The sequence below is a fragment of the Micrasema longulum genome, unplaced genomic scaffold (assembly GCF_059751315.1).
Source record: "Micrasema longulum isolate JH-2025_06_02 unplaced genomic scaffold, ASM5975131v1 h1tg002623l, whole genome shotgun sequence".
Lineage (NCBI taxonomy): Eukaryota > Metazoa > Arthropoda > Insecta > Trichoptera > Brachycentridae > Micrasema > Micrasema longulum.
The window spans coordinates 71,903-90,468 of NW_028279758.1; the positions used below are offsets into that span (position 1 = coordinate 71,903).

The following is an 18,566-nucleotide window of genomic DNA, read 5'->3' on the forward strand; positions in this document are numbered from 1 at the left end:
TTCTTCAACCCATCATCGCCACTCTCGCGCTACGAAACTAAGTGCTGTATCTTATTTGTAATAAATACGCATAAAACATCAACACCGTGTCTTCTGTCAATCTCTTACTGGATTTCCTACCCCAACACCTTAAAAACAACAAGAGTTCAAATCAATACATATTTTAAAAGTACACGCAATGAAAAAACAAGTATAAGATAAGATTTATTAGATTAGATAAATGACAGAAAATAAAATAATTACATCATTAAAAAAATACATATAATGTAATTCTTATTCCTGGAATCATTTGACACTTACACATAGATATTTTGTTGTTTTTATGAAAATAAAAGATACTAATACATAATAACTTTGTACCACCAACTTTTTTTCGACTGCTGGATTGTGTAGTATTACGAATGTTACATACTGTTGATAAACCAGCCAATGAGAAACAAGCATAAGTTATAAGCCCTGTAAATTTCTCAACTTCAATACTTCCTACTTTTTCGTTTCTGTTGAAATATCCATAATTGATAAACTCCCTAGGAGATAAAATCTAGAACTCTATTCTGAACATTTGGACATACTTAAAATATTTTTAATTGAAAGTATTTTTTTATTTTGTCGCGATCACGAAATTTTCATACTAAACACATTGCCACATATATCTCAATTTAGATTTCTCCCTGAAAGTTTTTATATAAAATAAAATATTGACTACTCCCTCGCCAACGACCATACCATGTTGAACACACCGGTTCTCGTCCGATCACCGGAGTAAAGCAACATTGGGCGCGGTCAGTACTTGGATGGGTGACCGCTTGGGAACACCGCGTGCCGTTGGCCCCCCCCATTTTTTAACATTCTATGATTGTACGTTTTTTCTTGCAAGTTTTCAGATAATATAAAATATGCATAGGTCTCCGGCCATTAACCATATCATGTTGACAACACCAGTTCTCATCTGATCACCGAAGTTAAGAAACATTGGGCGCGATCAGTACTTGGATGGGTGGGTGACCGCTTTGGCTTCTCAATTTTCTTTTAAACATTTTATTTGACTTTTGACTTTTGGAAATCACCTAGACGGTACACTTAACGATCGTCTGTATGTATCTACCGATCTGTACCGATCGATTTCAAAGCCGACTCCTATAACGTCTCGATACATACACTCGGAAATATAATAAAACAGAAACTCTCCAACCCTTAACAATTTAATTTTACATATGTGTATTTTAAATAAAGAATACATATTTGAATTTTCACATATTTCGTGTGCAAATATTTCATTTTTCGAGGTCATTGTCGTTTTGATATTTTGTTTTAAAAAAAGATATCAGACTGAATTTTTTTACGTTTGTACGTTTTCTGTTTTTTTTAAATTATTGATCATATTTAAATATCGTACTTCAGAAGACGGCGAACAAAACTGGGTAATTTTTTCAGTTTTTGGATGGTCCTAGATCTCATAAGAAACAATTAATCAAAAAAACAAAATGATAGACACACGCCAACGGTAATATTCAAATCATTTATACAGTTTTCTTATCCAGGGAGAAAATACGGAACTAGGTTTTCTATGAAGAAAAGTAAGACCGCTTTTACACTTAAAAATGATATTTTAATTCTCAAAATTACACAAATTTTTGTGATGTTTTGTTTTTATTTAAATTTATTTTAACAGAGGGAAAACGTTTTTGAAAAGGGAATATGGAAGTCCAAGCATTTACAGGGCTTATGACCTGTCATTGGCTGGTTTAAGTGGCCACTTTACACACTGTGTAACATTCACCATTCTGCTCATGTTTGAACATCTACATTTCCTCACCACTGACAGGTCTCATAAGCCCTGTAAATGCCTAGACTTCCATATTTCCTTCTCTAAAACGTTTTCCCTCTCTGTTGAAATAAATTTAAATATGAAATCCAGCCAGTCTGCAAGCATTTGGACATACTCAAACATTGATGGTTTGTTTTGTTTATACCTTAAAACAATAGAATTTTCCCTACTTGCATGGGAAATGTCGCTGAAAATTGAAAATATTTTTGAAAAATTATAATAGCCAAATTCATAATTTGATAAGAGCGAATCCGAAAATGTAATATAACAGATTTTTAATTTCAATTATTATGTTTTGTGGGTACTTTATTGCAAAAAAACATGTGAGTTGCCATTTGTAGAATACGGATGGATTAAACATTTTCGAAATTCTTAGAAATGATTATTATTTGGACATCACAAATATTGTCATTCCTTCGAATGCATATTGAAATTCCTCACGTTTTTCCAGTAAAAGGAAAACAGGATATTATGTTCTTTTTACGGGACGATTTAATTATTTCGTCTTCTTTGTTTTTTCGGTTTGTAAATATTTTATTTGAATCGTTATTAAAAAGAAGATATTTGGAGACATTACAAAATATGCCGAAATGATAAGAATCAGATGCGATTAAAATCATCCTGATACCCGGTGACAAAGAAATCATGTGAAAGCGTAGCCAGTTAAACGTCACAGACTTCAAGTAAATATCTAAATTTATTACGACAGAGAGGGAAAACATCTTTGAGAAGGTGATCTGGAAGTTAAGGCATTTACAAGGCTTATTACCTGTAATTGGCTGGTTAAAGTGGCCACATTACAAACTATATATTTATACATATATGTTTGGATAATTTATATAGCGCCATTTTTGTGAAAATCACCTCAAGGGCGCTGTACAATAAATAAATATCCCAACACGTCTTGCAGCTACAGAGCGCATGGACAATAAGAAATCCAGCCTCTATTTACATTTTTATTCTTAAAATGTTTATTTGACAATGAAGTTTAGAGTTTAAGTGATATTTTAAAAACAAAATAAAAAGCGCTGTACAATAAATAAATATCCCAGCACGTCTTGCAGCTACAGAGCGCATGGACGGTTGGGATTCTAGTTCCTCGTCTCCAATTATGATATATTACAATTATGATATATATGAGCTAGATAACAGCACGTCTTGCAGCTACAGATCACATGGACAATAAGAAATCCAGCCCCTATTTACATTTTTATTCTTAAAATGTTTATTTGACAATGAAGTTTAGAGTTTCAGTGATATTTTAAAAACGAAATAAAAAGCGCTGTACAATAAATAAATATCCCAGCACGTCTTGCAGCTACAGAGCGCATGGACGGTTGGGATTCTAGTTCCTCATCTCCAATTATGATATATTACAATTATGTTATATATGAGCTAGATAACAGCACATCTTGCAGCTACAGATCGCATGGATAATAAGAAATCCAGCCCCTATTTACATTTTTATTCTTAAAATGTTTATTTGACAATGAAGTTTAGAGTTAAAGTGATATTTTAAAAACGAAATAAAAAGCGCTGTACAATAAATAAATATCCCAGCACGTCTTGCAGCTACAGAGCGCATGGACGGTTGAGATTCTAGTTCCTCGTCTCCAATTATGATATATTACAATTATGATATATATGAGCTAGATAACAGCACGTTTTGTCAGCTACAGAGCCCATGGACAATAAGAAATCCAGCCCCTATTTACATTTTTATTCTTAAAATGTTTATTTGACAATGAAGTTTAGAGTTTCAGTGATATTTTAAAAACGAAATAAAAAGCGCTGTACAATAAATAAATATCCCAGCACGTCTTGCAGCTACAGAGCGCATGGACGGTTGGGATTCTAGTTCCTCGTCTCCAATTATGATATATTACAATTATGATATATATGAGCTAGATAACAGCACGTCTTGCAGCTACAGAGCGCATGGACAATAAGAAATATAGCCCCTATTTACATTTTTATTCTTAAAATTTTTATTTGACAATGAAGTTTAGAGTTTAAGTGATATTTTAAAAACGAAATAAAAAGCGCTGTACAATAAATAAATATCCCAGCACGTCTTGCAGCTACAGAGCGCATGGACGGTTGGGATTCTAGTTCCTCGTAAAAACTAAATTTAGATATTTGATAGTTGATAACATTTACAAAATATGATAAATATAATATGATAGCTAACATCACAAAAAGTCTTGCAGCTTAAAAACGCATTGACAAGTGGAATTTCAACAACATAAGAATGAATTTCAAAAGTTAACAATAAAAATAATATTAAAAAAACACAATAATAATACATCGAGCCAAGAACTAGTAAGTATAGCAATTAAGTGAACATGTAACATCACAAAAAGTAAACGATAAAAACTAAACAAAGATAGCATTCCTTAACCTATAATTAAGGTTAACAAGATGATAGACGCTACTCAAACTCGAAGGGTCCCTGCTTCATTTAAGTAAAATATATTTATGTGTAACATTCACCAGTTTGGACATATATATGTTCAAACATAGGCAAAATGTTGAATGTTACACAGTGTTTAAAGTGACCACTTTAAAGTTTAGAAAAACAGTAATCAATACCTAGAAAAAATAATTTAAGGTTGAAGACATAGTAGGAGACATAGTAGGACACAAAGTGAAATACATTATAAAAAAACATAGTTACAAAATGTCCTAAAAGACATACTAAAAAGCATATTTTAAAACATAGTAAAATCTGTGGTAGAAAAAGACATAGTAAATAAATATGTATTATTATTATCATCATTCCATTTCCACACTTGATTGTGCATAAGGCACTGCATTGGCACACTAATAAAAGCGTATCTTGATCATTTTTCTTACATGAAGGTAAAAAGATCAGTTTTACGCTTCAGATACCAGTCCAGGGACTATGAAATATTTTTATTGGAAAAACACCCTTTAAAATAAATATTTAATATCAACCATGTCGGGAATCGAACCTGAGACCTCTTGCATGGTAAGCAAACGTGCTGGCCATTACACCACGAGGCCGACAAAATATGTAAATTAATAGCACAAAACATATAGTAAAAAATAATTACGTAGTAGCAACAGAAAACATAGTGAAAAACATTGTAAAATACATCTGGTGGCCTCTGTGATGTAGTGGTTAAGACGCTTGAATCACACACGGAAGGTTCCGGGTTCGATTCCCGGTGAGGACACAAAAATTTAAATGTGATTTTTCTCAAGTCTGGGTGTTCTGTGTTGTAATTCACCACTGCAATTAGGCTTCTGGCCCTGTTGTGGTGCAAAAAAAAACGCTTCGGACTATGTTTTGAAATTTTACCGAACAGTTTTTACCTGGTGGTGATTTCTGAAATAAATTATAAAGGCTAGTGTATTTAAAAAATGTAATGTGTAAGTGATAAAAAAATTATATTCCGTTTATCGGTATGTGCAGATTGTCTACATCGGGCATTGTAGGGTTAATATGCTTACTAAAATGAACAGCCATATTAAATTTTGATCTAAGCACAAAATCTCTTCATAAAGACGCCGAGACAGCATAGCTTATCTCGTGTCCTTTGTTGCGATCTTAGAATGCCTCGCGTAATGTATGCAAGTCTGAAGATGCCCTCGAAGCGCGCGGCGCAACCTCCCCCTAACACGTACAAAGAAGGCGCGCTATTGGACGGAAAGTTGAGGGCTGTTGACGTAATGAGACGGTTCGCTTTTCTAACGAATACCTACGTTGGGAAATACCTGAAACGTTTTACTAGTCTTCACCGTCTTTGTTGAAATTATTAATTTAGTCGAATATCTCAGAAGGGGCGCAGAAACTTTTTTTGAAAAGGATTCGTGGAAGCCAAGGTAATAATTTAGGCGTTTAAATGGCCGCTTTGACCATTCTACCTGCGTCTGAACATTTATGTTCTTTCAATTCTTTCATCAGTTGATCTTTTTAGAGTTAAAGATCTGAAACCCAAATTGATGTGGGTGAGATTTCGACTGAATTATTTCACGTACATACAAGGTGCGGCAGCATAACCTTTTTTTCAAAATTTAATAAAAGCCATTGCATGAATAAGATTTCTTTTATTTGTTTTTTATAATGTAGGCACATACCTAAATTTTATTTGACTTAGTTTTTGAAGATCAAATCAGGTTAGGTGACGTCCCTCATTCTCAATACACTGAGTAAAGCTATTTCTGACGTTTGTCATGACTCTTGCTAGCATATCAGGCTTTATGTTTATTTATTTATTTGTTTATTAATTTACACGCCCTACGGGCTTTTACATAAATTAGAAATTACATTCAAGTGCAGCAATGAAACATAAGTATGTAAATTTAGTTAAAATTATAGACACAATAATAAATCAAAATAAGGAAATATCCCAACATAGGTATATTTATTTTAATTTTTTTATTCATTTGTTTTTATATACGCCCAATGGGCATTATATATGGGTACATAGAAAAATGTTTAATAAATTTACATATGAAAACATACATACACATGCATATGCATACATACACACACACATATGCATACACACATATACATATATGCATGTACATGTACATGTTGACAGTTTCTTCCTGGATGTTGGTCTTTAAATTTTTTAGGGTCCCTGAACGGTTTACATAAACATGGAGATTTCAAAAAACCCCATATAAAAAAATCACAAGGGACAAATCGGGAGAGCGGGCAGGCCACTTTAAGAATTGAGATGTGGCGCTCTGGGAAGTGTTCCCTCAAAACAGCCATCGACGCTCTTTCAGTGTGTGCCGTTGCACTGTCTTGTTTGAACCATGTGTCCCCTATGTCCAACTCATCTAGCCGTGGGAAAAAAAACAACCTGTAACATGGTTACATCTGCTTCTTCCTCTTCAGCCTTATTCTCTCCACTGCTGGATAAAGGCCTCTTCCAAACGTCTCCTTTTCTTCCTATCACCTGCTTTTATCATCCACGTTTTACCGGCAATAGGAGTAATGTTGTCAACCTATCTTTTCTGTGGCCTCCCGACACTTCTTTTGTTTGCCCATGGTCTTAACTTGAGTATTCTGGGTGTCCACCTGCTATTATTTTGCCTCGCCAAGTGTCCTGCCCACTGCCATTTCAATTTCGCTGATTCACATCACATGATTATATACCGGTCTTAATTTACTGTCACTGTTACTTCATTTCGGCAAACGCACGCTCCTCACTGCTTCAACACATGATGGCAACTAAGCTGTGTTGGGACAAAATAGCGCAAAATAGGACAGACTAGCGCTCTGCTACGACATCAACTGACTGAATGGTGCGCATTTAAAATAAGAATGTATTAGGCAACATCTGAAGACGAGTGATACTTAAAAGGAGAGGCGGTCTGACTGTCATACAAACGTATTCTCGTATTTTCTCCCCGTTTTATGGCACTAGAGCAGTGAAAAACCATTGCCGTGTCTCTGTTGTTTTGCTCTTTTGATCAATTGTTTCGTATGGGAGCTAAAACCATCCAAAAACTCAAAAAAGCACCCAGTTTTATCTAGCGTCTTTGGACGTACAATATACAAATATGATAAATAATTTTGAAAATGGGAAAATGTACGGGTTCATCCTGATACTCTTTCTTTAAAAACAACTACCAAATCAATTCAGTTTTGTGGTGCAGAAAACGAGCCAGCAAAACGTCAATTTATTCAATAAAATACCCAGACACCGCCTAGTCTGTTAATCAAATTTGGAATAACCAGCAATCGGTTTCACCGCTGTCGCAACATCTTAGTGCCTTTTGCACCAACATGTGTGGATAGGAAAATTATGATGACGATGTTAAGTTCCTGAAATAAATGATTCTAAATAGGCATTAAGTTGGGCCATAAATAGAAGGTGTCCATTCATGGCGTCTATAAATTGATATAATCTATCTTCAAAGTTGCAGGCAAGTTCTCCTAGTGTGGGGTGCCATAACTTTCTTAGGAAAGAGAAATAAGCCGAAGAAGAACAAGGTGTCCACAACACGTGAGCAAGGCTATTCTTTCTTCTCTAAATATATATATATATATAAAAGGCAGTATTTGTATGTGTTCTCGATAGACTGAACAATTACTGGACCGATTTACGTGCGGTTTTTAGCGAAACGTAGATTTTGCCATGAGCATATTTACAGCCCATAAAATCTTCAATTTATTTACTAGAAAAAAATTTGGAGCGTAAATGTTTTTTTCATCATTCACCAGGGCTACATTCACCGTAAAAAAAATGGAAAAATTGTTTTTTTTGTGTATACTAAAAAAATATTTTTTAATGTTTAACAACATTCGTTTTTACTAATCCTAATCAGATAATTTCTTTCGATTACTTAAATTTCAAATCATTTATTTATTTCTTTTGACTGGATTTTTATTAACACCAAAATTTTGTTATCTTTTTATTTTTTAAATCGCACTCTTGAATAAATTACACCCCCTGTTGGTAAGAAGAGCAGAGTTTGAAATTTGCAAAAATAATTATATATTTTAAAGTGAATTATTTAAAGTTTCCAACCATATAACCACCTAGGTACCAACTTAAATTTAATATTTGAAAATTAATTATATGAAGTTCTGGAATTAAATCATAAACAAGAACCTAGGTACCTACTTACCAATGAAAAATTATAAAATATTTTGTACGTTTATCCGAACGGTTTTTAATAAAGATTTTTGTCATGGTTGAGTGTCACAAGCTCACATTGAAAGTAGCAGACTTAAATTCAATTAATTTCACGATAAATGAAAATTTTAAAAGAGTAACTCGTTTATTGACAAAAAATGTTGTTTTTTGTTTGAGTGAAACCGATAGAAAGACACGAAACGGTTTATTGGGCCATGTACTACGGATACCTCTTGAGATCCTCAACCTACTTTACAAGGCATCATGTTCTCGACATCCTGAACGTTTGTTGGTAGCTCATATCAGAACTACGGGACGATAACCTGACTAGGGAGAACGTATAGAAGCTGGTAGCCGACAGAGATGAACTAGGGACTGGACATGAAAAGATGAAGATGATGGTTATTATTTATTTAACTTTTTGTACATAATGTTAATTGTGCATTGGCTTATTGCCAAATGGCAATTTCTTCCAACCAACCGATGGATTAAAAGTTTTATTTTTATAATTCAAATTACAAAACATATTCAATGGATAATAAAAACTGTTTGTATTTTAATCTATTTATTTATGTATACGCCCAATAGGCATATTCAAAAAATCAGGACTGGTATCTTTGTTAGCAGAACTAAGAATTTTGGGCAGAGGGGAATGAAAACCATAGTTAGTTCTATGGTTATCGGTATGAAAGAGTTAGTTTTGTCTGGGATTTCTAGTTGGAATATTACATTTTTTTTAGCTCAGTAGTTCAGGCGCATCAAAGAGTGAGTTGAGAATTTTAAATAAGAATAGAAGGTCGGATTTATTTCAACGGTCTTGAAGAGAAGATATATTTATGCTAGTTTTCAACTAATTTATAATGAAGTGTTACGAAGTGAATGCCGATTCAATTAAAAATATTAGTTTTTAACTCATTATACGTATATTTATACTTATGGAACGGCTGCAGACATTTTGTCCAATTCTTTACTATCTTATAAGTCCACAATATCAAGTTTATTTGTAGCTGCTCGTCAAACTATTATTGACGATTCAATTCCATAAATTTAAAAAAACTTACTTGTTTATCTTTATTACCTTATACTTGTTTTTTTTATTTTTTTACTATTATATCAAATTGCTTTGTAGTATTGGCAAATACGCATTTCATATATGCATATTTTTATTTCTTATTTTTTAGTGATAATATATGCTTGCTTGTTTATTAATTTAACTTAAATTTGTCTTTCTTGCTTACCGTAACACTTGATTTATTGTTTGCTTTACAGAATTTATACTGTTTTTTCTTGCACACCTATGTTATTATTGTTTTTTTTTTACTTTGTAAAGTTTTTTATCATATCCTTTCTAACTAATTTCACAATTTTTTTCTGTATATTCTGTGTTTATTATTTAGTATATTAGCATGTATTTCATTTTTATTTTTTTGTAAATGCCTTTTGGGCGTTAACGAACAAAATAAATAAAGAAATAAATATTGATATTAATCGCCTATCTTTCTTAAAAATCAATGTTAAATTTATTCAATATTTTTGATCATCATAATATGGAGACCAGATAACAGAAGATTACTCTAGGTGCGGGTAAACTAGGAAACAAAAGAGAGTTTTAAGGGTTTTGATATTTTTCAAGCAAGTTGCGCTTCTGTTAATATATGATATTTCTGTTAATATAAAGTATGTAATTATTGTAAATAAACTACCTAAAATCAATATTTATACTCAATGGGAAAAGGGATAAAGTGTAAAGAGGTGTGTTTTAGAGAGATTGAGGAAGAGAAAAGAGATGGTTCTTCAGACGAGATTTAAACAGAGATACTGTAGTAACATCTTTGATAGTGGACGAGAGATAATTTCACAGTCGAGCCACGTGGAGACTATATTAGTAAGAGAAAAAAGAGGTTTTTTTTTTCTTTTATTTAGGAAACATACAGTACAGTGACAAAGTTTTATATTTTACACAGTTAGACTTAAATCTAATGGACCAGCGAAGTTTCCATATTATAAAGCAATGATATGTAAGGTTATTAATTAAAGTTCAAAAAAGAGAAGGAAAAAAAAACATAAATTATAGTTGTATAAAAATTAAAATTAAAGTTAAAAAAAGAAAATTTGCAAAAGTAATTAAAAGTTAAGAATTAAAATAAATAATGAAAACATGCTCAGATGTAAAAATAAAATAAAATAATAATAGGATTATTTAAAAAGGAAAAACATAAATATACACATACATATAAAAAAGAATTGTGTATGGGTATTAAAAGGGTGTTTTGAGAACGTAGAGGTAAACTATGAATAAGTGTTGATGAAGGTATATTGGTGCGTTAGGACTATAAGGTACAATAAACAGAAGTGAGATGGAGTGATAGTCTCTCCACTGTTTTATTTGAAGTCATTTCAAATGCCTATGATAATGAGAAATGTGGTCATATTTCCTCAGACCAAAAATATAGCTTACTTGTCCAACTGTGAAACTGGCGTCGCTGGTTCGATTCCCGTAAGTAACAAGAAGAAATTCCAAGAAAGACATTTTCTCATTTGGATTGTGTGTTTTGGTGTATTTTTCATTACCTCCTTCCATATCCCCTATATTCTACCTGCCGACAAGCCTTAAAATAGAGGCTTAGCGGTTTATTCCTTTTTTTTTAAATGCATGTATTCTGAAGTCGTTCAAAATTATCGAGTTGTTCACAGCTTAAATCAGTCATGGGAATCCAGAATAGGTAATCCAAATCTTGTACGAGTGAGCATTTAGTCTTAATGGTTAATATATATTTTTTTAATTTAAATTTATCGTTTTCGGTAAGAGCAGGTATGAAGGTCATAAAAACGTAAATAAGATGTTGTTTCAAATGAAATATTACAGCCAAAATTATCTTCTTTTAAAAAAAAAGAGAAAAAATTTCTTTAAAAAAGGTTTCAACTTAAATATTTCAACAATTTTTTTTAAAGTTTTACCGAAGGCATAATTTTACGTAGAAATAAAAAAAAATGACACAAAAATGTATGTGATTTAAAATGCTTGTATTTCTTTTTAAAATCAAAAAAATAAATTTGGCTTTGGCCACTTTCATGTTCAATATATTATCTTAAAATTATTGCTCGCCTTTATTGAGATCCCAGAAACCTAATTTTAGTCTTAATTTGAAATGGCGTAATCTGCCGGTGTAAAAGTAATTATATTTTAGTTACATAAAACTTTTCAGTGTGTTTTTTAACAGAAACACCTTTGCAAAATATATTCATTTTATTTATTTTATGTTTTTTTATTATTGCGCAATTTAAAATAAACATTCTTTTTAAAATTTCAAAATCGTATGATTTCCTAAGTTTGCGTTCGTTTTACCAGACTACAGCCTTAATGATTCAAAAGATGGGGGTTCGCTTAGCGTGGACATACACTGCACCTTGGAGCATATTCAAACAGTTTTAAGTTAGAACATTACTTCCTTTTAGGCTCCTGAACCCGCGAAATAACGAGGTACGAACTATCATTACAAAGTACCGAGAACTTGTTCTCGGTGCGGACTTAATGGATATGGGAGAAATACTTTTGCAACTTAATGAGGAAGTTCAGTGCTACGGAAAATTGGATACGAAAAATGTTTTCTTACGCGCGGGAAAAATTAAAGCATTAAATTGTACGGCGAAGTATCTATAGTTGAAGAAAATATATTTAAAAAATCATAAACATGAACTGCTTTGAACTACATCACAAGTTTTTTTTTAAACTTTTAATTATTTTTTTTTATTATTAATAAAACATATAAAACAAAAATACATATTATGCTCCCAGGAGTTATGAGAAACTCATTTGGGAACGTACATATGAAAAAACAATTTTTGACAATACATAATATTATACAAATTAATACATCCGAAAAAAAAGAAAATATTATTGTATAAGAAACATAAAACACCATCTTATATAAACTACATAATTTATTCTTTGAATCAATATTTTTTTTTTTAAGTTTTATTAATATAATAAATTGATAACACACATAATCCCAAAAAGTTTTGGAGTTTTGTTTCTAATACGCGTTTCAATAACGATCTGCCAATAAGTATGTTTCTTAAAGATAAACACGCATCTAATGGTACCGACATAGCTAATCTTTTTGCAACGCATTTTTCTTCAGTATATGTTAATAATTCTTCCAATGTTAATTCCTTATTTAGCTATACTAATACTGTAGACCTGAATAATTGTGAAGTGTCAGCTGAGGATGTCAGAATCGCTCTAAGTAAACTTGGTAATGGTAAATGTATTGGTCCAGATGGTATTCCTGAAATACTACTATCAAATTGTAAATCTAGTCTTGCCAAGCCTCTGTCTTTACTGTTTAATATGTCTTTAACAACGAGTGTATTTCCTGATATTTGGAAAATTTCTATAATAAGACCGATATTCAAATCTGGTGATAAATCTAACGTAACTAACTATAGACCCATTTCAATGATATCTCCTGTACCTAAACTATTCGAATCAATTATTACAAAAAAAATAACACCTATATTTAAAAATGTGCTGATTGAGGAGCAGCATGGATTTAGGACAGCCAAATCAACGACGACCAATTTGCTTTCTTTTACTGATACTATTTTTACAGCGTTCGAGAATAATCTTCAAGCTGATGTACTGTATACAGACTTCTCCAAGGCCTTTGACAAAGTTGATCACAACATTTTATGTGCTAAACTTCGTGCTGTAGGCATTAGAGATCCCTTTTTATCGTTTTTAAAATCCTACCTCTCACATAGAAAACAAAGTGTAAAAATCAATAACTTCATATCAAATAGCTTCCTAGTAACTTCTGGTGTACCACAGGGTGCCCACTTGGCCCCTCTTCTATTTAATCTGTTTGTTAATGATGCTGCTAATGTTTTTTCTTTTACAAAATTCTGGCTTTTTGCTGACGATAACAAGATACTTAAGCTAATTAAAAATATTGATGACTGTGTCAGACTCCAAGAAGACATAAATGCATTTCATACTTGGTGCAAAACTAATAACATGGAACTTAACATCGATAAATGCAAAATTATTTCATACCATAAATGTAAACATCCTTTTATTTTTGATTATAAACTTAATGGCCAAGTTCTTTCGATTGTCACCTCTATAAGAGATCTTGGAGTGATCCTAGATAATAAACTAACTTTTCTGGAACACTTTGATAATATAGTAAACAGATCCTTAAAAATTTTAGGCTTTATTAATAGAACTACGTCTGATTTCCAAAGTATGCTTACACTTAAAACACTTTATTGCTCTTTAGTTCGCCCTATTCTTGAATATGCATCTGTAATCTGGTCCCCTCATTATGCTGTTCATATCAAGCGCCTTGAATCAGTTCAACATCGTTTTATAAGAAAAATTGCATGGAAGATGGGATTGGAAAGAGGAGACTATTCATATTCTGATATGGAGAGGTTTTTAAGCATATCAAGTCTTGAAAAACGCAGATGCATTGCAGATATAATCTGCATGTATAAAATTATGAACTGTCTCATTGATGCCCCTGAAATTTTGCAAAAGATTCTTTTTAACGTTCCCACCCGTAGACTAAGAAATAATGAAATGCTTTTCCTCGGTCACTACAGGACCAATTATGGTGCACAGTCGCCTTTGCCCAGAATGATCAGGCGGGTGAACGATCATCAAGATCTTGATTATTATGGTGTAAGGATGTCTTTCTTTACAAATCAGCTAAAGAATCTGTATAGTTAGCCTATGCTTTTTACTTAATCTAAAAAATCTATCATCTGTCTTTGCTGCTTATTTCTGTTCCTTATATTTTTTTATTCCTTTGTAAAAATTTCTTTTAATTGTAATGTTTATAATGGACTTTGTCCGTAAATAAATAAATAAATAAATAAATAAATAATTGTAACAGAGATGAAGAAAATTTTTTTTGTTTTTTTTTTTCAGTTTCAGTGCTGCAAAGCAGCGTTTATTTTATAATTTAAAAATACATGTAATAATTTGTTACCCACTAAGTCTAAAGACTTTTCGGTGGGACACATTGTTTTTTTATGACAGGTTTATATTACATTTATTTTATTTATATTTTACAGATTTATTTATAAACAGGCACTACAAAGTATAAAGAAGATATTTCTTCAGTTCTTTTTTTTTCATTTGAAGATTTTTTATGTTAATGATTTAAGAAGAGGTAATATAGAAGTCTAGGCATCTAAAAGGCTTATGACCTAAATATATAGAGATAATAAAGAAATAGTTCAATTAGATGAATCTCACTCTCATAAATAAAGGTTTCAGCTCTTTAACTTCACGAACATCAACAGATGAAAGAATCGAAGAAATTTAGATGTTCGAATATGGGCAGAATGGTGAATGTTACTCAATGTGTAAAGTGGCCACTTAAACTAGCCATTGATATGTCATAAGCCCTGCAGATGCCTAGACTTATTGTAGCCGACGTCATAGTCCTTTAGTTTATTATTGTATGTTAGTATAAATGTTTCAATTATTATTTTACTTGTATTTAATATATAACCTAGTATGTATGAGTCTGCGAGGCTAAATTCCGTGTCTAACCGGCCGCTGCCGTATAAAGGACGAATTGAGCGGAGCGTGTCAAGCTAGCGGCCCTTTCACGTCCGCTCTAGTCGGCGCTCGATTGTGCAATGGAGGGACGGAGGCGGGGGTCGGGGCTTATACGTTGGCTAGGGGGCGCCTATTTACGTTGGCCGCTCGGGAGAATACTTGACAAGAGTGGGGGGCCGGCACCATTCCCATACCTAAGTTAACCGTAGGGTCAGATTTTGTAATCTTGTATAAATATGTGCACATGTGAGAAATAAAGACATCGATCGAAAACAGTAAACACTCTCTTTTAACTCTACTCTGCCCGATTACTTCGCCACTTCGTCTTCAGATCTTCACTGCATCTTTCCTGGACTCAGCCGAATCCAGAAGCGGATTTACAACCTGCTAGCCGCCACTGTCAGCCGACAGTATTTGGAATAAATATTCATACCTACGGGCTACTGATACCTATCGCAGCTCGCAGTAGAATACCAGCGCCTTGCCGAGATTTTTACAGTCTCACAATTCTTTATACGAGGCGGAAACGCGTCTCGTACAAAGTGGTCCTTCGAGCCGGATCTTCTACTGAATATCACAGCCGCCCAAGATGACTCCTGTATTGAGATCGGGGAAGAACGCCGCCGAACGGGTGGACCCCGCCATATCTGAAAGAGAATCATCCGACGACGATGCTTCTGACAACGCTTCTCAAGCATCAGCCAACACCATCAGATTCTTGAAGGCACAGAACAAGGAGCTTCGCACCCAACTGAAGCGCCAGAGTAGAAGAGAGAGCCGCCCACAGCCGTTGGACGGAGAACAGGGACCATCTACACTCCCGCCATTGGAAGGATCTGAGGAGAGCGCTGCTGGACTCACAGAGACGTGGGTCAACCGCTCCGCAGATCCCATGGCGCAGATGGCCACCGCTATTGCTGAGATGGCCTCAGCAATAAGAACCTCGTCGATAGGGAGCCCCAGGCCGCCTAACGTGGAAGACGACAGCAGAGTTGGGGCCATGATGGCCCGACAGTCCAGCGCCAAGGACCTGCCCGTCTACACAGGAGAGCCGCTGGAGTGGCCCACCTTTAGCTCTCAGTATCATCAATCGACTGAGATGTGCCGCCTATCAGAGCCGGAGAACCTCCTACGTCTGCAGCGCGCCCTGAGGGGGCGAGCGAGAGAGGCGGTCTCAGCGCTACTCGTAGAGCCGCGCAACGTCGGACAAATCATCCGAACTTTGGAGCTGCGCTTTGGCCAAAAAGAAGTCATCGTCGCAGCCATGCTGGATAGAGTAAGGAGACTCCAATGTCTTCAGGGTACTGGTTCGACGGAGTCACTGATCGAGCTATCTGGTGCCATCAGCAACGTGATCGCCACTCTGGAAGGCTTCGGTGGTGAATATCTTACTACCCCGCAGTTACTAAGCGAGCTAGTAGCGAAACTACCGCTATGTATGCGTACATCGTGGTGGGGGGCCAGACGAGGTGATAATAACAGAGCCACTGTTAAAGATTTTTCTGTCTGGCTAGAAGAAATATCGAGCGCCGCAATGTTGTGCGGAGGTATCGAACCGAACATTTATAGTGGAAAAGGCAATCGAAAACGCGAGTTAGTAAATACCGCGGTAGTGCCTCAAATACCTACAGGTGAGAAGAACAAGTGTGCATTGTGTAATCGATCTCACCCTATTCAGTCGTGCCGGGACTATTTAAAGTTATCAGTGGCCGAGCGATGGCAAATAGTTAAAAGTAAAAACTTATGCTTTTCGTGCTTAGGGGAATCGCATAGGGTTACGCAATGTAAACATTCGCGTGAGTGCAGCGTTGATAGGTGCCGTTCATTGCACCATAAAACGCTTCACGAATCTAACCGCGGAGAAGTGCGCGAATATCGACCTACCGCCGAGGTCGGAGCCTCGAGCTCATCGTTTTCGCGACAAAACAATTCCTTGAACGGAAATCAATCCGCAAGGAGAGAATCAAGTGAGAATTTAGTGAGTGAAAGTGAAAACCGCTATGACAATGAAAACTCACGAAATAGAACAGTTGTGAACACGTGGTCAACGAACGGACCGATTCTTTTAAAATTATTACCGGTGGAAATAAGTGGACCAGCGGGAACAGTGACTTCGTACGCCTTGTTGGATGAAGGGTCTACAATCACCCTCATCGACAGTGAAGTGGCGGACCGTGCAGGTGCGTCAGGGAAAATACGAGGACTAAAAATTCACGGGGCCGGTGGCATGAATGTGACGGATGAGTCATCACGTCGCATAACAGTAAATATCCGCGGCAATAACAGTGAAATATACAAAATGCGAGCTAACACGATGCAATATTTAAATTTACCGCCTCAAGCCGTAATGGACGCCGGACAAATTAAAACAGTGCGCCCGCAAATTTTAATTGGCCAAGATAATGCTTCCTTGATTGTAACGAGGGAAGCAAGGAAAAGTGGGAGATATATTATCTCCGTTACTGCATTAGGAGAGGCAATTCACGGCGGTACAAATACAATGCCGTTTCAAACAATCGCCGCAATACAAGACAACGCCCGATTAGAAAATCTTGTGAAGAAAAATTATGCCGTTGACTCGTTAGGTATTTTGCCGAAAATTAGAATATCTTGCAGTGAAAAAAGAGCAATTGATATTCTTCAAAACACTACTCGACCTCTGATATCGGGACAATGGGAAACAGGACTTTTGTGGAAAGATGACGTCATAAGCCTCCCAAATAATCGGCAAACGGCGCTACGAAGACTAGAACTAATTGAAAAGAAATTTCGCAAAAACGAGTCTTTAGCTATCGCGTACAAATCAAAAATAAATGAGTATATCAGAAAAGGATATGCTCGAGAGCTCACATGCATTGAGAAAAATACATTGACGAATAGAACGTACTACCTACCGCACTTCGCAGTTAGTCATGTGAATAAACCCGGAAAGCTACGTATTGTCTTCGATGCCGCAAGTAAATATCGCGGTGTTTCGTTGAACGATTGCTTACTAAGTGGACCAGATATGCTAACTTCACTTCTAGGGAACGTGATACGATTTCGAGAGGGAAAGATCGCCCTCGCGGCGGATATAAAAGAAATGTTTCTGAGAATCCGAATACGCGACGAAGATCAACAGTCACAAAGATTTCTTTGGCGTGATAATGAAGACGAACATATCCGCGAGATGGTCATGAGCTCAATGACGTTCGGAGCTACATGCTCACCGAGCAGCGCTCAGTTTGTTAAAAATAAAATAGCGGAGGAACAATCACTTGGAATGATGAAAGCAAAAATGGCCATTTTAAATAATTTTTATGTAGACGATTTTCTAATAGGAATCGACTCGGTAAAAGAAAGCATTCAATTGCGAAGCGATATTACCACAGTGCTCGGACGAGGTGGTTTTGAGTTAACAAATTGGGCCTCAAATAATCCAGAGGTAGTACGAGCAATACCGGAAAATCTGCGTGCGAATACATCTATAAATATAATAAGTGGACAAGATGTAACCGAAAGAGTGCTCGGGATAAAGTGGAATCCAGTTAGTGACAATTTT

General features: G+C 34.9%; 1 non-coding gene across 1 annotated transcript; it reads left to right on the top strand.

Moving 5' to 3' along the window:
• Positions 1–712: 712 nt before the first annotated feature.
• On the top strand, positions 713–831 carry LOC148271849 (5S ribosomal RNA). Its single transcript, XR_015825004.1, has one exon. It is a non-coding gene; the product is annotated as a 5S ribosomal RNA (ribosomal RNA).
• Positions 832–18,566: the final 17,735 nt, after the last annotated feature.